Source organism: Sitophilus oryzae, unplaced genomic scaffold (assembly GCF_002938485.1).
Source record: "Sitophilus oryzae breed Bouriz unplaced genomic scaffold, Soryzae_2.0 scaffold_177_pilon_pilon, whole genome shotgun sequence".
Classification (NCBI taxonomy): domain Eukaryota; kingdom Metazoa; phylum Arthropoda; class Insecta; order Coleoptera; family Curculionidae; genus Sitophilus; species Sitophilus oryzae.
The window spans coordinates 3,070,543-3,093,992 of NW_022146479.1; the positions used below are offsets into that span (position 1 = coordinate 3,070,543).

Consider the following 23,450-nt stretch of genomic DNA (forward strand, 5'->3'; position numbering starts at 1 on the left):
GATTGGAAAGAAAATGGCGTCAAAGACGGCTGGGGAAAGACAACCGATGATAATTTTAGCGAGGTCAATCTCTACACGATATTTAATAAAAATTAACGCTAGCTATAGAGAGATTAAAAAAGGATAAAACGTTTCCAGACACACAAATCTATTATTCGAATTTTAAACTACGTCATTTAAAAATAATGTTTACTAAATACAAAAATAAATTATAATTTTCTTAAGGCCAACTGACAGTAAGCGACATTATAATATAAGGACGAGTCAGGGCCAAGTAATGACGTATAGGACTTGACCTCGCTAAAATTATAATTGATTTTCTTTTCCCAGCCGTCTTTGGCGCCGTTTTTTTTGATCGTATGGTAGTACACAATATATAGAGAAATCAATAAAAATTGGTATCAGTATCTGGGACGGTTTTACAGAGTTTTTAATTCTCCATCTCCGATCTCAGACGTACCAAAGTTTATGGCACAAATGGTTGTCGTCTCTGCTTACTCAGTGATGAGGTGTTCTGGTGGTTCCTCATCTTCCCCACGTTTGCTGTTGTTTCTTAGCTTTAATCTACTAAGATGTTCATTGAGGAGACAATGTCCTGTTAAATTCCCGTGACAATCCGAACATTGTTCTTATTTGAGTGCTGCTTTAGGTTGCTTTCCACTTGAGAAGCAGAACGATTCTGGTCCAGTTACTGAAATGTTCGCTACTTTTTTATCTAGATCATTTGCTTTTTCATTGCCTTCTAGCCCTTTGTGGGCTGACTTCCAGAGTAAGAGGACTTTATTTTCTTTGCCTAATTTGTTCTCTATTCATTCTTTGATCAACTTCGAATTGATGCTTACTGAGTTGATCGCTCTTAAGGTTGCTTTGGATAACATGGCTATTTATTTTTTCCGATAGTTCCTATCTAAGATAAGTTGTACACATTCGGAGTATTTAGTTTTTGACCCATATACACCTCACCATGTTTCTGCTTTGATTTTGGAAGCATACCAATATGGTGTACCACGTTTAACAACTTCGATGCACGCTAAGTTGTATTGATATAGCCCTATAAAACAATTTTGAAAGGATATGTTACGAGTATATAAAAAAAACTATCACAAAAAAATAAAATGCTAAAATTTTATTACAGATTTATTACAAATTTATGTAAAACAGCGTAGAAAAAGTTTTTATAATTGCTATAAAGCACTTGAGAATTTATAGTCCCAATGAGGTTAAAAAGTATAAAGCTCTTTAAGCCATTAACGTGAAATGCAAAGTAATATTTTCACTGCTATTCTTTCCGGGCAATTTTTACTTTTGTTTTAAGGAAACTTTCAGACTTTTTCTTTTCAAAAACCTCGTTAAAAAAGCTAAATAAAATATTGCTTTGGAGCAAACAATAATTTTATTCAGGCTCAGGTCATGTTTAAACCAAAACTAAAAAAATATTTGGTTAAAAAAGTTCTTTAGGATTTCTATTGTTTCTATTTTTTAACATTTGTATATATTGTTTTCAATTTTGTTTTTAGTTTTTAAAATTAGTTTAAAATTAAATACTCCGAACCAATGGGCACCCTACCCCAGCATCCTTCAGGCGGAAATCTACGCTATCGAAAGATGCGTACAGCTTATCTTAAATAGAAACTATGCGAAACAAGAAATAGCCATCCTGTCCGATAGCTAAGCAGCCCTAAAAGTGATCAACTTGGTAACCATCATTTTGAAGTTGGTTGAAGAAAGAAAAGAAAGATTTGAAGTTAAAGTCTCCTTTTTGCTCTCAGAGCTAATCTGGAGGGTTAGGTTGCCTACAGTGTTTACGCGGAATCCGAACCGCGGTCCTCGGCCATATCATGGTCAATGGCCTACGAACAATATTCTTAATATATATGGCTTAATTATTATTTATATGGCTTAAGAACAATATTCGTAAGTGTTTTATCTGGAACATTTCGTAGACACATCGTACGATAAGTCTTTGCGTCTGGATCCCGCTTTAGACACTAAGAAGTTAGCCAGATTAGCTAAAAAAAATAGATTTAGAGAAAAGAAAAATTTTCTTTTGCTTATAGTTTATCTCTAATTTATTTCTAAGTAAATAATGTTCTAATAATGTCAGAACTGATTTATACGCTATAAAGGGGAATTCGGAATTAACTATTTCTTTAATTTAATTAAATCTCTGTCTGGATTTAGTTCCAAGACAAATTCTCCAGGCCTCTAATATGAAACGTGACAAAGTTGGTAATTGGCGAATTGAAGAATAATATTATTTCTTTCTTTTATTCCCAATTTATTTTTTAAATCTTCTGGCTTTATTACATTTGTCCAATATCTTGTTATTATTAAAATAATTTATTTCTTATAATATACATTTTATACCGTGTGGTACATCAAAAGTGAAGTTTATTAAAATTAAACTACAAAATTGTCAATTTAAGCTGATTGTAATTAATTAAAGTTAATTTATGAAAAGCATACATTAAAATAGAAAAAAATCGAAAATTTTTCCAGAGTTTAATAAACTAACATTACTTACGCAAAATACCATATTTAATATAAAAAATAATTTATCAAAAGAAGCAGATATTTTAAAGGTCCAACTCCTTTGAATATAGAATCTTTTGATTATATAAAATTTAATGCTTTGAATTCTTTATCAAAAGGATGAATAGTGTCGAAAGTATATACAAAAAGTATAAACTGACTTCATAAAGTTGAGTGCCAGTAACTTTAAATTAGCATCTAAATGTAGTACCTATACAAGAAGTGTTTCTTTTTAAAGAAATTATTTTATTTATTTTTAAATTTCTAAAAATAATTTTATAAAAGAATAAATAAAAAAACTGTAGAGCTGACTATTTCATATATTCGGGAAGTATATAAAATTTGAAATACACATAAATTTAAATATATAACCGTTTTGAAATATACAGCAGATTTTGTAATTTAAAGTGGACATCGCCATACTTCATATTATTTGGAAATATTTGCTGTGCAAACGTTATTTTAAAATTTCGTATCGAGTTATTGCTGACTGGAGATTACATTAAAGTTTAGTTCGTAGTAATGTTGACTTTAGTGCTGGGTTAATATTTATTAGAAACTATTATCAGATTAAAACTATAATACAAAGAAATTGTAAAATAAACTGAACTATAGATATTAAGAAAAAGTTTGAAAAGTTTTATGAAACTATAGACTTTTTCCTTATTTTGAAGAATTCAAATTAATTTTTGTAAAAATCTATCTTTTTGTAAAACATTTTTTTTTGATATACTATTCTTTTAGACCCCATAGATAAAAATAACAAGTAAAGATAAACAAATCCTTGCTTAAATTAGCAATCTTAGCTTCATTCAGAACCTCGCAATTAGTGGAATAAATTAGTGGTTTCAACTACACCTTATACTTTTTAGTTTATGATCTAACACACAATATTCACAAAAAAACACAATTAAAATTAATAGAATATCCTAGCAACGACTTGCGTTAGTCAGTTGTATCCATAAAGAAAGCCTAATATTTAGCTTATAAAACAATCAACTTTTGATTTCTAACCACGATTTTTCTTGAGATGATAATCAAATGGAAAAATGACATTACCGGCAAATTCTGAAGTATAATTAGTAGAAAAAGTTAAAAGTTCGTTAAAGCTTCATTCAGCGAACCTCGCAATTAGTGGTTTCAATTACACTTTATACTTTTTAGTTTACGATCATTCACAAGGTTTAAAAAACACAATTAAAATTAATAGAATATCCTAGCAACAGCTTGCGTTAAGGCCGGAACACACCTATTATGCACTTTCCGATCCGGCTCCGATCCTACAGTCGGACGACTGTATGAGAGGGAAATCGTATGTTATTTAAATATAAATAAATAAATAAATATAAATAAATGCCTTTATTGCCAAAAAAGTTTTCAATTTGTAGACAAAGGTAAACTAACAAACAAAGTAAAAAAACAAGGTACACAAACAAACAAAAGATAATACAAAACATTATACAAATAATATTGTCAGTCTTATTGTTCAAAATAAACATTTATAAATGTTTACAATGTCAAAGAACAAAAAAATTAAAATAATATTCAAAAATATTTAGTTAGTTTATAGTAAAATATCAATGACCTCTAGATAACTTTATTTCGATGTCATTAATAAATATAGCAATAGCAAACATTAGACCAGTGTTTACAAGATCAAATTCGAGTTTCAAAATATAATTCATTTCCGGCGTAGAAAGCCTTGTCTAGTAAATAAGGGTTCAATGCTTTGCGAAATGAAAAAAATGATGTTATGCATTTGATTTCAAATGGCAGGTGATTGTGCATTTTTTTCGAGTTGTATAATATTGAACTTTTATCTAACTCTGAGCATGGGGTAGGTAGATAAAAATCTTGCTCCACGTTCCTGAGTGGATAAGTGTGAGATGGCCTTTCTTGAGAAGCTGATACATGTTTACGTATTAGGCAAACGGATTCAAATATAAATAAGGAAGGAAGAGTCAATATTTTTAATTCTTTAAAAAAGTCCTGGCAATGAGTTCTGCTGTTTAGTCCCAGTGCATATCGAACAGCTCTCTTCTGGAGCTTGAAAATGCGGTCAAATTGAGTCGCACAACACGTACCCCAGAATGGAAGGGCATACTTGAGGTGCGACTCAAAAAGTGCATAATAAACAGTTCTAGCCACTGACAAGTTAAGCTCCTTAGAAACAGATCTTAATGCAAAACAGGCAGAGCTCAATTTTTTGACAAAGCTTCGATATGTATGTCCCATTTCAGAGAATTGTCCACAACAAGCCCCAAGAACTTTACAGATTTGACGACGTCAATGGTGGTGTTGTTAAGTACAAAAGGCTGCAACGAGTTTTTATACGACAAAGCTTTAGTTTTAGAAATGTTGAGAGTCAGGAGGTTCGAATCGCACCAAGATTTAATGGTGATTAAGTCATTTGATATAATCCTATGAAGTGCCGTGATGTCCTTGTTGTTCCAAGTGAAGCTAGTGTCATCCGCAAAAAGACATATTTTGCCACTGATGTTTATGTTAGCAATGTCGTTAATAAAAAGAAGAAACAAAATAGGGCCTAGTACTGGGCCTTGTGGTACTCCACATTCTATTGGCTTGCTAGAAGACAACGTGGTATCCACCCTCACAAGTTGACTTCTGTCGCTCAGATACGACTTAAACGATTCGAGAGATGATCCCCTGAACCCACAGTGCTGCAGTTTATTAATTAAGATCTTATGATTTACACAATCGAACGCCTTAGAAAAATCACAGAAAATTGTTGCTGTAGAATGATGGTTGTTTAGGCTGGAGTAAACATTATTAAGCAGGGAAAACATAGCGTCATTTGTGGACTTGTTGCTTCGAAATCCAAATTGATATTCAGTAAGTATTTTGTACTTAAACAGAAAAGCCTTCCAAAAGATACCAGCCTTCTTTTAACCAACCTTTCTATGATCTTAGATAGCGTTGGAAGGAGTGCAATTGGGCGATAGTTAGAAGCTTCATCTTTGTCTCCGCCTTTATGCAGAGGAATGATTATTGCCGTCTTAAGACATTTTGGAAAAATACCATTTTGGAACGACATGTTTATTAAAGTTGTTAGGTGATTCAGAGTGCTTTCTGGCAGATTCGAAAACATTTTTAAAGTTAGCCCGTCGGTCCCAGAAGAGGATTTATTTTTGATGGTATTAATTGTACTGCGAAGCTCTTCTAAAACTACGGGCGAAAAAAAGAAACTGTGTAAGTTTACATTATCATTAGAGAGATAAAGTGGATCATGAGAACATTTTAACCGGCGTAGTTTACACCTTTCCGATACGTGATTCATCCCCGCTCCTACTCGACTCCATTCCTGCATCCGTTCGTGTTCCGATTGTCAGTCTATTCGTCGATGCCGGCTGTGGGACTAGTGTCGTTTTGAACTTTTTTTTTATTTTTGTTTTTGCTGTGTTATTTTTAGTATTTTACTAAAATAATAAAAAATCTCAACAATAAAACCGGAGGAACTAATTGAAGAAGTGAGGAAATATCCAGTGCTGTATGACCAGACCAAAGATCATACATACATACAGCCGTTACTCGCTGACGAGTATTCGACACACATAAAGAAAATGGTCACGCAAGGCGTTTTCTTTCATGAGCTTTTCTGTGACTGAAAAGCCCGATACGTGATGTTATCTGCCTACCGCACTCCGGACATTCAAAAATCTCATTGCTTTGTTGCCTCTCTACTTTTTGGTTGCCGCTGTTAACTGAGTTTACAACCCTTCTCCATTGAGTTCTATTGTGAGCTGCTTTTTCCCACTCATTCTGCATGTTAATTCCCTTTAAATTTTCGTGGAAAATGTCCTTGTATCTTTTCAGTTGTCCACCCGGCCTCCTCTTACCGTCCACAAGCTCACCGTAAAGCAGAGATTTTGGTATGCGGTTTTCTTGCATTCTGCATACGTGACCAGCCCATCTTAAGCGGGATTTTGTGACCATGACTTCAATACTCTCGCAGTTAGATTTTTCAAGGACCGATACGTTTGAGACATGATGGAACCACCGGACTCTTAAGAGTTGTCTAAGGTGTCTCTGTTGCAACTTGTTCAATGCGTTCATGTGTCGGCGGTAAGGCACCCAGGTTTCGCTCCCATATATCATGGTGGGGATTATAATTGCTCGGTATACTGCAAGTTTTGTTTTTGTACTCAAGTCATGATTGTAGAAAACCCTGTCTTTTAATTTCCAGAATGCTCTTGAGGCGCTACTAATCCTGTGCTGAATTTCAGAGTCAATATTGGCCTTTTCCGAAATCAAACTGCCAAGGTAATTGAATTCCGCCACATATTCGAATAGTTCTTCTCCGATTTTTATAGCATTGTTGTGATCTTCCGGGGGAGTGCACATGATTTTAGTTTTGCCGATGTTCAGCTTAAGGCCCAAAGCCTCGTATGCCCAGGTATATGTGTTCAACATTTCTTGTAATTGTTGTACCGTGTTTGCAACTAGAGCGCAGTCGTCAGCGTATTGAAGTTCTGTGATAAATTTTGTACGTGTTTTTGCCCTGAGTCTTTTTATGTTGAACAGACCCCGTCATATCTGTATCTAATGCCCAGTCCTCTCTCCTGCAGTTTGTTGTCCACTATAATGGAGAGCGCTGCCATGAATATGTTGAATAGGAGAGGCGCTAAGACACATCCCTGCCTAACTCCTGTATTTGTTAGGAATGGGTCGCTCAGTGATCCATGATGTGACACTCTTGACTTGTTGTTGTTATGGAGGCTTTTACACACTGTAAGAAATTTGTTGGGTACTCCGAACTTTTCCATAATTGCCCAAAGCGCATCTCTGTTCACAGAGTCGAAGGCTTTTGTTAGATCGATGAATGCAACATAAAGTTTAGACTGCTGCTTTTTTACTTTTTCCTGTAGTTGACGGATGGAAAATATGGAATCGACGGTGCCGCGGTTGGTACGAAAACCCGTTTGCGATCCTGGGAGGATTTTTTTTCTATATATGGGTGCAGGCGGTTTGACATTATTTTTGCAAGAATTTTTCCGCCGATAGCTAATAGCAAAATTCCCCGGTAATTACCGCAGTCTGATGCACTTCCTTTGTTCTTAAATATATTCACTATATTCGCGTTGCGAAAATCGTGAGGTACCTCTCCGCTTTCCCATACGACATCAAAGAGAGCCTTAAGATGATCCATAATTTCTTTACTTGCACACTTATAGATTTCCGCCGGAATCGCGTCACAGCCAGCTGATTTGTTGCTGTTTTATGGAGGTCTTTATTTCTTGTTCTGTTATTGGGATGTCTAATACATCGAGGCTGTTATACTGAGGTATTGTGTTTAGTGCTTCCATATTGGGGTTGTTTTCTTGGTTAAGGATATGGCTGTAATGTTCTTTCCAGTGATTTCTGATTTGTTCTTCCTCTTTTAGAAGTTCGCCATTTTGAGCCATGATTGGGCAGCTTACCTTCTTAGTTGGACCGTATACTTCTTTTACAGCCTCGAAGAATTTACGATAATCGTGATGAGTGGCGTACTCTTGAATCTGATTCGCTTTTTGTGACCACCAGTTATCCTTTACTTGGCGCAGTTCTCTTCGAAGGGTGTTGTTGGCTGCTTTAAAGTTATCTACCAGTCTTGGATTAAGTGGATTTGCAGTGACGGCTTGATGTGCTCTATGCTTTTGTTCCAAAAAAGCCTGTATATGCTGTTGATTTTCGTCAAACCAGTCTGGTTGTTTCTTTTTGTTCGACTTTCCCAGTACTGCTTCGCTGGTTTTATGAATCGCATCCCTTAATTGTGTCCAGTCTTGTTCAGCTTCCAATATTGAGATTGAAGTTATCGGTGGAAGTGATTCTTTGATGGCTTCCCGGAGGGCGTCGGCGGTATTCTTGTTCTCTAGATCCCGTACGTTCAATCTGGTCATGTTGTTTTGCTTTTTACAGCGTGGATGTTTGGGTTTTAACTGGATTTTCATTTTTGAAATTAAAAGTCGGTGGTCAGTGCCGCATTCGGCATCTATTCTAGCTTTTGTGAGCCTAACATCTTTTAGATGCATCCTTCGAACGATTATGTGGTCCAATTGATGCCAGTGGCCTGATCTAGGATGTTTCCAGGTATCTTTAAACTTGTTCATCAACATGAACCACGTATTGGTGATGCAAAGATTATACTCTGCGCATGTTGTTAATAAGCGTTCACCATTGCTATTTGCGTTTTCCATTGTTTTCCCAATACGTCAGGCCATATTTCCTGTTGTTTGCCTACACGGGCATTAAAGTCACCTAGCAAGATGATTCGTTCGTGCTTTGGAATTCGTTGAAAGGCATTTTGTAATGCTTGGTAAAATTTATCCTTATCTTCAATTTTAGCGTCAAGGGTGGGAGCGTAGGCACTAATGTTGTTGACGTAAGTTTTGTCTGATATGGGGTACCTTAGGGTCATAAGACGTTCGGAGACACCAATAGGTACTTCTGTTAACTTGGTGGCGATTTCGTTTTTGATCGCAATGCCTACACCATGAATTCTCCTGTGTGTTGCGGGGTGACCTTTCCAAAAGAAGGTGTAATGCTCCTCAGTGAGACTACCTTATCTGCAAAGCGTGTTTCGCTTAGAGCGGCAATATCTATATTTAATCGGTGGAGTTCCTGTGAGACCAGTGCTGTTCTTCTCTCTGGTCGATTTGAATTTATCTTGTCCAGTAGAGTGCGGACGTTCCACGCCGCGAACGTGAAACATTGATGCTTTTTTGTTTCTCCGATGATACGCTTCGAGTAGGCACCCCTCCCGGAGATCCGATTGAGGGGTATTTTACCTCCGGACGATAATTTTGTCCCACTCGAATGTTCCATCATTGCTGTGTGTAAGCTGCGTGAAAAGGTTTAACTGTGGCGGTTACGCTGCCGCACAGTTTGGCTGCAACTGTAGCACGGGATGGCTATGGCACAGTGAGGACTGCGACGATAGTTCCCCTTGTGCTACGTTCTCGGCCGGCTAGGTGTATTTTATTACTCCTTTTCCCCAGAAGATGGTAGGTCTGAGGGTTGTATAAGGTTATACCGCCTATACTCGGACGTCAGAGCCTCGTTTGTGTAAACAGGGTGCACCACGTGAAGGTGAGGTTGACTTTTGGGTAAGCTAGGCTATATGTATCGCTTCAATACCCCTTGCACCCTAGACCAAAGATCAACTCCGACTACAAGGACAATCTGCGTTTTGGCTGTTCTCTATAAAAGCTTTCTCATTTTCCTCATCTTCTGCTTCCAAACAAAGTGCCACCATGGCTAAATCGCTGTTGCTAAAATTATTAAACATTTTGCGCACATGACTTCATGCGATGATTGTTGAATCAAGACTGACGATTGTATCCAGCCGAAGCCCGAAATCGTGAAGGAGCCGGAAGCATGTATGACATGTGTGTACTCACCATTTCCGATCCCACAGCGATCCGCTTCTGGGGCAAAATCGGACCGGAGTCGGATCGGAAACGTGTATATTAAGTGTGTCCCGGCCTTTAGTCAGTTGTATCCATAGAGAAAGCCTAATATTTAGCTTATAAAACAATCAACTTTTTCTAACCACGATTTCTCTTGACGGAAGATAATCAAAAATGGCATTTCTCGCAAATTTTGAAGTATAATTAGTGGAAAAGTTAATAGTTTGAAAACTATTTCTACAAATTGAAAATGTCTACCATTAATTTTGACGTTCTGCGAATGCTTACATTGAAATTAAAGGAACAAGCTTCTACGCTAATTGAAACCACTAATTTATTCCACTAATTGCGAGGTTCTGAATGAAGCTTAACTTTTTCTACTCATTGAAAATTAATACCACTAATTTTGACGTTCTGAATGTTTACATTGAAATTAGAAAAAAAAACATTCTACTCTAATTGGAACCATTAATTCATTCCAGTAATTTTGAGGTTTTTGACAAAGCTTTAGTGTTTAACATAGGTTTTAAAGTTTTTTTTGATATTCCCCATACACTTTTAAATGTTATTAAAAAACCTGATAACTTTTAAATTAAATCTTTATTGGATTCCTGAAGAATGTATTTTAAACCGTTTTCTGTATATCAGCACACGAAATATTCCGAAAATTTATCTTATATCAGATGTAATATATTCGAATATTCTGTGATATTCCTGCGTTTTGCCGCGATCCATAAAAAAGGAATAGCAAATTGAGTTTCAACCGCTCATATTTTCAGAATAAGGAACTAAATGAGAAAAACGAAAATTTTATGCTTGTAGAATTTAATATATAGAGAAGACCTATAAAAGTCTCCTACATTTTTTATAACTAGGTCTTTTTATATCATACGTGTACCACAATAAAGTATAAGGTGGTTATTACCAAAAATATCTACAAATAAGTTTGTCTCTTAAATATTCTGGATTTGAAGTTGATATTATTTTGGGAATAAAGCGGCCTTACATTAAGCGGCCCATACATTATCAAACAACTTGCCCAACCAAGCGATGCCCAACATTGCGTTGCACAACTTCAAATCACTCATACACTTGGTAAAATTTTGATCAATCTTTTTATTAAAAGTGTTTGCATTGTTCGAGAAACAAGCGACGGCAACTAAGATATTACAAGCGCAACTCACAAAACAGTCCCGTTGTACAAAAGAATTAAAACAAGCCGCCCATACATTATCAAACAAATTGCGCAACAAAGCGATGCCCAACGTTGCGTTGCACAACTTTTAAATCACCCATACACTTGGCAAAATTTTGATCAAACTTTTTATTAAAAGTTGTACATTGTTCGAGAAACAAGCGACGTTCCGCCAAAAAAATCGGCTCACAACTAAAATATCGCACAACGAAGCGCAACACACACATACACTACACAACGCGTTGCTCAAACAGTCCCGTTGCATAAAAGAATTCTTGAACTTATCAAACAATTGCGCAACGCATCAAACAGGACCATACATTGACAACTTGTCGCGCAAGAGCCTGTGTTGCGCAATTTGTTTGATAACGTATAAGCCGCTTGTTTTAATTCTTTTGTGCGGAACGGAACTGTTTCCGCAACGCGTTGTGTAGTATGTGTGTGTTGCGCTTTGTTGTGTAATATTTTAGTTGCCAGCGGGTTTGTTTGATAATATATGGGCTGCTTTAACCAAGACAATTAAACATACTTATGCAAAACATAATCAAAATGTTTCAACCCAAATATAAATCAAACGCAATTAATTTAACAAGTGACTCATACAGCTTCTTAAGGAATACTTAAATCAAATAAAGATAATACAAGTTCAAATTTCTCTTAGTTTCTCATGAAAATAATTTATCCTAATTGAATAAATATACTTCAGACGTACCTACACCGTTTCCACAAGTTTCAAATTAATTTGAAGTTAAGCTATAAACATTTTAGAACTAGGAGAATATAACCTTAGTTGAAATCAGCCAAGTGTGTCCCAATAGCATTAAATTAGAAAGGCTCACGGTGTACTCGATGGTATTGCTTAGCGTTTTTCATACTATAATAAAACCGTTTCTCCCTCTGAAATATAGCTTCAAGTTACCAGAGTTTCTATAGAGTCTTCTTGGAAAGAAGCACCTTTTGTTATGTTATATATGTATGTTGCGCTTTGTTAATAGGGGACGTTAACAACAAGCAATATTTCTTCATTTAAAATACAGAATCGTATGAAATATTTAATGTAAATTTTGATATAATAGTTGGTATTATGCATAGTATAATACCTACTCAAAAAAGTGGCAAAGGTTTTGGCATTTAGGACATTATTTAGTTCAAGTCTTCAGCTTGTTTAAGTGCACCTTCTCTGCATTTAATCAACTCACCTTGCCTCTGACGCTCGAGTCCTTCTAACGATAATTTTTTTTTTCTATTCTGATCGGCTGCCCTAAACGCACCACCCTGTATAACTGTGTTAGTGTATGGTGGAAGTACTTGCTCAATAAATAAAGAGAAACATATCATAACTTTCTTTAAAATATTCTTAAAATAATACAAATTCCGAAAATACTCAGACCATATTTTACGTTTATTATGTCATAACTTTTTAGTAGGGGCACTTTACAAGCTAATGTTTTTAGTTTTCTTAAAACTGTCTTTTTTGACTTTTACAACGGAGAGCAACGTTTGTATGGGAGCGTATAAAAATGTTATGGTTCTGCACAAATATGACAGTAAATTGGCAAGAATTACCAAGTAAAATTTTATTTTTTCCTATTGCGTATTTGCTATGCAGAAAACTGTAGCAATTCGAAGCAGGGAAAAGAGAGAGAGAGAGCTCTAGAAATTTTAGTTAAAAAGTTGGTGAAAAATAATACGAGATGAATTTTGAAATTAATTTGTTTTAAAATAGAATATGAAACACAACTATGGTGAAATTAAAAGCCTATATTTGATATCAATTAAACTTTCACTTAACCATGGACATATTCGGCGCCGGGTTGACTAACTGGAATTAAAATTTCGCGCTGGGAATTTAGGTGATAGGTCTGCTGTAAAAAATGTCAAGTTGGCACATTTATTTATTTATTTCCTGATATTGTCATTCGTTTTGACACTTTAGTTTTGTATAACGAGGTTTTGGTTTGGGTTATAAATGGTGTTGTAATACTTTAAGCTTAAAAATGTTTACTAGCAGACCTTGCAGTCGAACATTGTTCTTTTTAGAACCTCTTTAAGTGCAAAGTGTACAAGATAGCTTAATAGCCGTAAAAAACTCATCCCAACTTTATAGAATATTTTGAACGGGAAAGCGTTAATAATGGTCCTTTATGTCTCTTAAGTGCTGTTAAGAAGGTGAGTTTTGTTGATGATAATAACTGTTTACATATATTTATAATTAATTTAATTTTCTTTCCTAAAATATTTTGTTTAAAAGAAAACATGTAAAAGTTGCAATACGGAAATAGATTAAAGTTTTATGATTACAGCGATATATAATTTATATGGTTTTGTAACAAATTGAATGGCAAATGAAGCTCTGCAAAAAATGCTCTCTTATAAAGCTCTGCAATCCTTAATCAAGCCTTAATCAAAGCACTTCTGTTTGGAATTTTGGATGTGGCTAACACGACAGGATCGGGCTAAGTCTTAGGCAGATTTCTGAAATATAATATATATTTCCTTCGGCTACACACCCGCTTTACCCGACCACTGAGAGCGACCCGAAAGTACAGCGTAATAGACTCTTAATACTAAAATTTATGTAAGGGTGGGGGATGTAATTTATGTAAGAGTTTTCACCTTTAACGTACTTTTTCTATAGAGAGTGAAATGTTAAAGCACTTAGCAAAACATAGACACCCAAAACCTCATTCAAAACGGAATAACGGTTCTTAAAATATCTAAAAAATTGTGTTTATTTTGTTTTATTGTAGTCGAAATGAATATGATAGAGGCATTCTGATAAATTTAGGTTTTCCTGGTCTGTAGTAAGTAAAGTGATATTATTTTCCTCGATAGTAGTTATTTCTGCTTCTTCACTCCTTGATCTTTTTTGGGGTAATTCATTACTCTACAAATTACAAAAAATGTTACATCACGATTAATCAAAGTAAAGCAAATAAATTATTAAAATTATAAGCTTTGGTCACATTTTGAATTTTTTAATACGACGACTTGAAAGTCTAAAATTTTTGTAATTATTTGCATAAAAAAATCGATACCTATATTCTTATTCTATATGTATATAGTCACGCATGCAGTACCTAAACAGGTGCATTAGGTAAATGTCTCTTACTTTCAAATATAGCAAATAAATGCTCTAATTTCCATTTTTTCAGAAGCTCCTTTAAAGAATCCATATATCCTAAAATTTGTCCATAAAAAATGACAAATGCATGTTAATAATGATCATTAATTTGTTATACGATATGCGTTTAAAAAGCAAATTATGCAAAATTCCAAGTAGAAAATTCCAAGCAACAAAACCCCTGCGTACTATGATGTGCGACGTATGAAATGCGACGTACGACTGATCGGACTGCCGACTGATTGTATATACCGTTCTTCGTCATCGTCTTTGCGTGTCGTTATTATTTTTCATCAAAAGAGTATTTTAGCTATTGGAAAAATGGCCATGTTTCTTGAATGAAGTACTTCCTAGCGTATTTTTCTTATTATCTTAAAACAAAGTAACTTGCACTTGGTTGAATGAAAATAGATTCAAGAGAAATTTTCGAAATTTTCAAGAGAACCAGTTTTCTTCAGTTAAGAGAGTTTTTCTTCAGGCAAAATATTTTCTTTTACGCTAAAATAAATTCTCTTGCCACTAAATTTTTTTTTCAAGAACGATGACGACTTTAGTTCAAGTCTATCTTTTTTATCAGTGAAGGACTTTTGTATAGAGGTAAATTGTGTCCAATGAACTTATTTTGATTCCAAAGCACTGTATATAGATATTGCTATGAGTTTTCACAAATTTTCCCGTCATTAATTAGGACTAATTCCAATTAAACATCGGTCCCTCTCACGTGGTTTCGAAACTACGCTGTCTATAACAGTCTGCAGCGTTTTTAAGAGGGGGTGGTGCACTCCTGCCACCCCTTCAACTGTAAACGATGCCGTGGCGAAACAGTATTCGCCGTCTGCGTAATTATTGGGACTTCATTCGCCTGAAATTGTCGGTTGGACGTAAATAGTAGAGTTGCAACTTCGTCCTCTGCATTAATTGGGCCCGGGACATAGATAGATCCATGATCCCTGTTGGGTTCGTGCATGCCCAAGCAGTTATGAATCGAAATAACCATAGTTAGACTGAAAATAGAAATGCATTTATTTGGTCCCTAACCCAAACAAAATATCGACAACATGTAAGGTAGACGGAATAATTTGTTGTTTTATTTTGCGTTGTGAATAAATGTTGGTAGTTATTAAAATTGTTTTAAAAATATATAATTCTATAATCAAAATAGATAAATTAATTCTATAATGAAAATAGATAATATTTATTAACACAAACATCCGATACGCTACTGAAGCAGGTAAGTCAAATTGACGTATCCAAATTCTTTGCCATCTAATCTTTGACAAGTAGTAAATTAAAGCAAAAACGCAAGAAAAAATATATAATTAGTTAATTTTAGCTGAATTTCATAAATGATCGGTTTACTACACGTATGTATGTACTAGCGTGTACCCGCGACTTCGTTCGCGTCGAATTAATCATTTGTAATGGTGATGATAAAGCAAAGCAAGAATTTCCATTAACATACAAACTGAATAAAATTTTCTCACATTTATGTCAGCATGAGAAAAAACAATATGGCGATATTATTATATAACTTGGTAATATTTGAGGGGTAGTTTCATCTCGTTGGAATTTGACTTTCGAAAAATCCGTTTGCCAAAAATAAGCTTTTTACGTCAAGCAGTTTAAGCAGAATCGTGGTTAATCAATTACCCAACTTTTTGGAAGACCTTGTATGATATTTTAAAAAATTTCAAAGTATGTAAAAAAACAAAATAAATTATGCGTGTCCAAGCGTTTTCCCGAAAGACTAACAAAATATTTGAGGAGCGTTTCCACCCTCTTGGAATTTGAGATTGGAGAAACCCCTCCTTATCGAACCTCTACACCCCACAGTCAATCCGTTTGCCAAAAATCAGCTTTAAACGTCAAGCAGTTTAAGCAGAATCGTGATTACTCAATGGTCCTATTTTATAAATTTATAAAAAATTTTAAAATATGTAAAACAACAAAATAAAATATACATGTTTAAGAGTTTTTCCGAAAAACTCACCGGTTTTTAAATGAAAAATATTCTAATATTTGAGGGGTGGTTTCACCCCCTTAGAATTCGAATTTCGAAAAATCCCTTCTTTTCGAACCTCTACACCCTAAAATCAATCCGTTTTCCGAAAATCAGCTTTTTACGTCGAGCGCTTTAAGCAGGATCGTGATTGGGTTTGGTTTGGTTTGGTGTAACACCCTGTATAAATTTTTAAAAATCTTAAAATATATAAAAAAACAAAATAAAATATACGTAAACAAAATAAAAGAAGCAAAAAATTAAGGCCTTGAAAACCCTACATATATGCTTATTCTCTGCATTAAGTTCATCAGACCGAAGGAAACAGCCATTCGACGACCAGTTTCGGAGATTTATCTCCATCGTCAGGCCGACTCTGCTGTAACCCTCGATCTGACAAACTAAAAGCAGAGAATAGCATTTGAGTACAAAACGTACTACTACGGCGAGTGCTAGACGCTCTAAAATATACGTGTTTAAGCGCTTTTTTTCGGAAACTTGACCGTTTTTTAAATAATAAATATTGTAATATTTGAGGGGTGGTTTCACCCAAAGCCTTGGAACTGAAATTTCGAAAAATCCCTTCTTATTGAACCTCTACACCCTACAATCAACCTGTGTGCCAAAATTGACCTTCTGACGTTGAGTGGTTTGAGCAGGATCGTGATTAATCAGTGAGTCAGTCACTTAAGGATTTTATATATTAGTATAGATATTACATAGTCAACTTACTAGCGAAAAGTTATTCCATTATTTCCCTCGATTTTTGACAGAGATCTACCACACGCTACACAACCAACTAATTTAGAGTCTTTTCCGATAAATCGCAACAGTGTCACTGTTAATTTAAGTTCTGCCATAATTTCCTTCTAGATTTACTACCTTTAAACAACTATCAGTAGTAGAGTAAATAATAAATAACATAAAATAAGCTCAGTAAAGACTGATATATCCACAAAATTTCAAATGTGTCAAATGAATCGTCAAACAGAACTGTCAAGGATCCCCACCCTAGAGCCCTTTGTCAGTCGAATATGCTACTGTAAATGTCCGAAATGCGGTGAAACCTAGGATAAGCGCGGTAAAACCTAGGATAAGCGCGCTAAACCTAGGATTTACCAATGCAGTAGCGCATCTAGAGATTGAGTCTGGGAGGGGTAGTTTGAATATTCAAAAAAGTAGTAAATTTGAATTAAATTTTTGCTGGAAGGTATTGTAACTGTGGAAAAAATTTACTTGGATTGGTTTGGATATTCTGTTTTAATTTGTATTATTAACTTTTTTGTAACAATTTTATTTTATACCAAATTTTATCTTATTAATTAATTTCTTTCTGGGAGGAGTAATTGTATAGAGCTTGTTTCTCTCTACAATTTCCTGTTTCACAATGTACCGTTTGTGTCGGGGAAGGGTTCATAGTTTCATAGTTGTCGATTTTCGAAAGAAATCCGTACATGTATATTATTTCGTATATTTTTCATTTTATTGATTTTATGAAAACCACTGTTCATTAAAATGTTGTATCCTATGTTATAGGGCTCATTTCTCTCTACAATTTCCTGTCTCACAATGTACCGTTTGTGTCCGGGAAAGGATCATAGTTTCATCGTTGTCGATTTTCGAAAGAAATCAGAACATGTATATTATTTCGTATATTTTTCATTTTATTGATTTTATGGAAAGAACTGTTCATTAAAATGTTGTATTCTATGTTATAGGGCTTATTTCTCTCTACAATTTCCTGTTTTACAATGTACCTACCGTTTGTGTCCAGGAAGAGTTCATAGTTTCATAGTTGTCGATTTTCGAAAGAAATCAGTACATGCATATTATTTCGTATATTTTTCATTTTATTGATTTTATGGAAAGCACTTTCCATTAAAATCTTGTATCCTATGTTATAGGGCTCGTTTCTCTCTACAATTTCCTGTCTCACAATGTACCGTTTTTGTCCGGGAAGGGATCATAGTTTCATCGTTGTCGATTTTCGAAAGAAATCAGTACATGTATATTATTTCGTATATTTTTCATTTTATTGATTTTATGGAAAGAACTGTTCATTAAAATGTTGTACCCTACGTTATAGGGCTTGTTTCTCTCTACAATTTTCTGTTTCACAATGTACCGTTTGTGTCGGGGAAGGGATCATAGTTTCATCGTTGTCGATTTTCGAAAGAAATCAGAACATGTATATTATTTCGTATATTTTTCATTTTATTGATTTTATGGAAAGAACTGTTCATTAAAATGTTGTATCCTATGTTATAGGGCTTATTTCTCTCTACAATTTCCTGTTTTACAATGTACCTACCGTTTGTGTCCGGGAAAGGTTCATCGTTGTCGATTTTCGAAAGTAATAATTAAAATAAATTAATTTCTTTCTTGGAGGGGTAATTACCCCCATTACCCCTCCCGTATATGCGCCCCTGTACCAATGAAATTAAATACCCCCCAAATAACCACGCTAACCAACTCGAAATGCGGTAAAACCTAGGTTTTACCGCATTTCGGACATTTACAGTGACAAATACATGGATATTATAGCATTATACTCCTTCCTTAATAATTTTATTCAAAGTTATTGAACGAGGAATGTCGTTCAAATTTTTGTTGTAATATGCGGGAAAGATATTCATATTCATGGTGACTTTCCCTTTAATTGAAGAGAATTTTTCATGACACAGAAAATGTTTCGTGAACTTCATTGCTTCAAAAATGTATCAATGTCATAAAATTGAATAAACTACTGGTGACATGAGTATTTTACCGTTGTACAAATTACTTTTTTGTAAGAACCTGATTCTGCAAATATTTAATTAAAAACAGTTTAGCGGAGGGGTTTCAAGTTTAAGTTGATAAGTATCCTGATTCTAATTTAGTAGTTACAAAGTTCCATTAAAAGTTTCTTCTAAAAGCAATAGTAGAGCCAATAAACAGCACCCTTGAAATTTTCATAGGATTTTCTATACACCCTGAGCCGATGTATAAAGAGGGCTAATTCATTAAATTTCATTAAGTACTATCAAAATGATCTTTTTTCTTTAAATTACCTTCTTCTGTATTTTTCTTTACCTCGTAAAATCCCTGTTCAGTCTTTGTTTTATTTTCTCAAAAACTTCTGTTATTTTTCTCCCCAATAATCCCTTACGCAGTCGTCACTGCTTTTCTTTGCCCTGTGTTTTCTTATCCATCTGGCCTTTGTTAATTAGGGTTCCTTAAGAAAAATAACAAAAAGTTCTACTTCTTGCGAAAGTCCGGAACAACAAAAACAGCTTTCCAACGATTTTGGAGGTTAATTAAATTCGATATTTATTATCTCATTGTTGGGAACTTTTGAAATGGATAGGTAGTACTATAAATTTGTTCTTAGCTGGGGAAGTTATTTTAATTGTTCTTTATTTAATAGTTTACGCAAAACTTTATGCTATAACAAGGAAAATTACAAGATATTTACACATGACGTCTTGAACAAACTCCAAAATAGTTTGTTTCAAGTACGTCTTAATGAAGACGAATAAAACTAAAAGGTTTTGCAGGATAAAACTACCACATGATCGAAATCACGGCTGAGGAATGATAATCGGAAATAATTTTGGCGGGGTCAAGCCATAGACGTCATTATTTGGCCCGTACTATTCTCTATTTTTTAGTGGCGCTTACTGCCAGTTGGCCTTAAGAAGGTTGTAATTTATTTTCATATTTCGTAAAAACTAGTGATGGGATAACTCGAGCGAAAATTCGCTCGAGTACTCGATTATTAAAACAACCGACATCGCTCGATTATGAACGAGCAATGCAAGTGACGAGTTACGAGCGACGAACGCAAGCAATCCTAGAATGAAATAAACTGAAATCCAATTTTAATGTGACATACTTGATAAAAAGCCGAGCGAATTTTCTACATACATTGCAGATAGCAAATTTATACGACGTTATTCGTTGCGTATCTGAGTGACAAAATTTTAAGACCTACATCGACAATGCTTTGAAATAAACTAAATCAAGCGAATCGCTCGTCGATTGCTACTTGCCATTCATCACCGAAAGATTATGTGCTCTGCTCAGGCAACTTGCTGCTTGTGCTTGGCGTTACACAGGTACAACAAGCGACGGGCGAAAAACCGTATTTTTAAATACGAGCGATATTTCGCTCGAGCGATCGCTCGATCATTGAAGTCGCTTCACTCGAGTACTCGACTATTAAAATTAATCGGTTTTTCCCATCACTAGTAAAAACTATTTTTAAATGGTGTAGTTTAGAATTAGTGCTTTTTTGTGTTTTGACAAGTTTTATATCAATTTTTAGTAAATGGCGTCTAGAGATTGTCCTCGCCAAAATTATCATTGATTGTCATTTAGCCTATTTGACGCTGTTTTTTCGATCATAGTATAGTATCTCCGTTCAACAAACAAAAAAGTGATATATGCAATATACCGTATGATCGAAAAAAACGGTGTCAGCGATGGTTACGAAATGAAGATCGATCATTTTATATGTAAAATTATATGGGAATGTCATCGGTCGTCATTTCCAAGCCAACTAGACGCCGTTTTTCTTTGATCATACGGTACCATGCCAGTATAAGAAATATTATATTGATGAAGCATCTAGACCTTGACAGATAACAGAATAACACGTAACATGTCTTACATTATCTTAGAGTAGATATATTTAAATTGTTAAAAGTAAATCCTTATAATCTTAATTATTTGACCACTAAAACAAAACAACTGAAAACAAAAGATATTTCTAAAAAGTCTAACTAATGAATTAACAATTTTTTAGTCCTGGTTAATTATTATCTAGTTCCCATTAAGTGCTATAAAAGCAATCTTCCTCTCTTATTGAACTTATTTTATATTTTTCTCTACCTCCTACTCTTCAGTCATTGTTTTTTTTTTCTGGAATAGTCCTTAAACAGTGGTCAATATTATATGTTTTAACAAAGGTTTTAACCCTTAATATTATGATCATTAACTATTGATTCAAGCTTGTGCAATAGTTCGTCTAGTGAAAAATTATAATTAATGATCGGAATGTTTGATTCAGCGCTGAATCTTCCTTTTAATCTCATTATTATCCTAAGATATGATGACTTAATTTCGAAACTTACTAATGGCAGGCTCCAGAGTTTTTAGGATTAGTAATAGTAGTTCTCAAACAAAGCATCAATCTAAAAATTTTAGGAAATTATCAAAATTCATTTACGTCAATATTTTTTGCTTTTCTCATCTTCTTAAAACTATACAAGTTTTGACTTTGTTATTTGTGAAATCGACATATTTCTTGTTTTTCATTACAACTAGAGTGTCAAACATGAAAAAGAAATAATTACCGTATGATCGAAAAAATTGGCTTGGAAATGACAATCGATGACATTTACTTTATAAATTTACATATAAAATGACAGCGATCTTCATTTCATAGCCATTGCTTATGAACACTTAACCTAACCTATATTTTTTGATACACTTACTCAATAATTAAATAAGAAATCCTTCAAGTTAATTCCATTTGTTTTCCATCTCGTTTTGATTAGTCTGCTCACATTAGTATAAAAAACTAATTTAAATATTGTCTGAAAATTAATCATATTATTTAGTTTTTGCTTTGTTTTGACACATATTGATAACAGCTGATGAATGTTCGAAATTCCTAAATTTATTGCAATCAAAACATAAATTTCAATCATTGTTGATTGTTCCGTATCTTTTGCCAATAGTAGATTTGATATTGGCAAGACTTACAAATTCACATTTATATAATAGAATCACTTCATAAAAATGGACCAATATTATCTTTGATTTATCCATTTTATCAAACGAAGTAAAAAATATGACTCTGTCGAAGAAGGAAAGCAATAAAAACATAATTTTATTGTTCCAAGTTAAATTGGTAGATCAGGAATAGTTATTTAGTTGGTTTTCGATTATAGAGAAAGTTTCACAATAAAGTTTCCGGATCTAGTTTCCGTTTCGTATGTATGTCTTTAACAGAAGTTGGCAAGTTCGATTATTATTTCCCTTGGTGCTAGCAACAGGTGATAATTTTCTAGAAAATATTTCCAAGAATTTAGCTTTTGTTTAGATTGTTAGGTTAATGTATAGGACGTAAAAGCAGAAACGAAGAAAAAATAAATAAAACCGAATTTTCTAGTTATTTTTATTTTAGTTATATAGCTTTTAGGGTTCCGTACCCAAAGGGTAAAAACGGGAACCCTATTACCACAGATTATACAGATTATAATCTTTGTTTTTTCTTTATTGTTTTTCGTGGTTCCAATTTTCGGAGTCGCGCACTAGTTAGGTGACTAGTTTGCGCACATAGCACGCCCACTTATGGCCTCTAAAATTGTGTACAGCGCCTGACCGGCCCAGTTATTAGAGAGATATCGGAAAACTGAATAGCGTCATCCAGTATTTACGCGTACCTTATCATGGTTACGATATGCGTGAGTCAATTTTTAACGCAACACCCGCTAATAACTTTACCGCCTGACGTAATTTGCGGATCAATTACACCAAGCGCTCTTTCTAAATAACCTCTGATAACGTTTAAAAATTGCTTAAATGGGCATGTGCGGGTATTTTACAACCGGAGCCGGCCGGCGAGATCTCTTATTTTAGGTTATGTTTGAATTGTTTTGAATTATTGCTTTAGTTTTATAGCTAATTTGTGATATTTAAGTAGCTGGGATTAGTTTTAATTAAATTAATATGGCCCAAAATATGGATTCCACCTCTTCCAATACTAAAGAACCTATAAAGAGTCTTAGGTTTACAGCAGATGACGACTGAGCCATTCTAAGAGAATTTGTTGCTTGTTGCCCTAAACCCACTGGCAGACGTTGAACAATGAAGCACTGGAAATAAGCACTTTAGCCCTTTAGTTTTAAAATACCTAGTAAACAAAACAATTTCAAAGTTTTAAATTCAAAGTTAGGTTAAGTTTAAATAGCGGACGCGACGCGATCATAATTCTTTCCGATCCGATAACTATAAAGCTGTACGCACACTGGCGCGATCACGGCTGCGGTCACAATCAGGGATTTAAGTGTACAAACACTTTATTGCTGCTCTGATCGTGATCGTGATCGCGGGCGTGATCGCACCAGTGTGTGTGTAGCTTAAATGAAGAGAGTTAATACCACCTCACGTAAAGGAAATAACACCTGGCCTTATTAACGTCCGTGC

At 34.4% G+C, this 23,450-nt stretch overlaps 1 protein-coding gene across 2 annotated transcripts in view; it reads right to left on the reverse strand.

Annotated features, from left to right (window-relative positions):
- LOC115882385 (sex peptide receptor-like) overlaps nucleotides 1-23,450 on the reverse strand; it is a 96,435-nt gene that overhangs the window by 1,527 nt on the left and 71,458 nt on the right. The gene's annotated exons all lie outside the window — the stretch shown is intronic.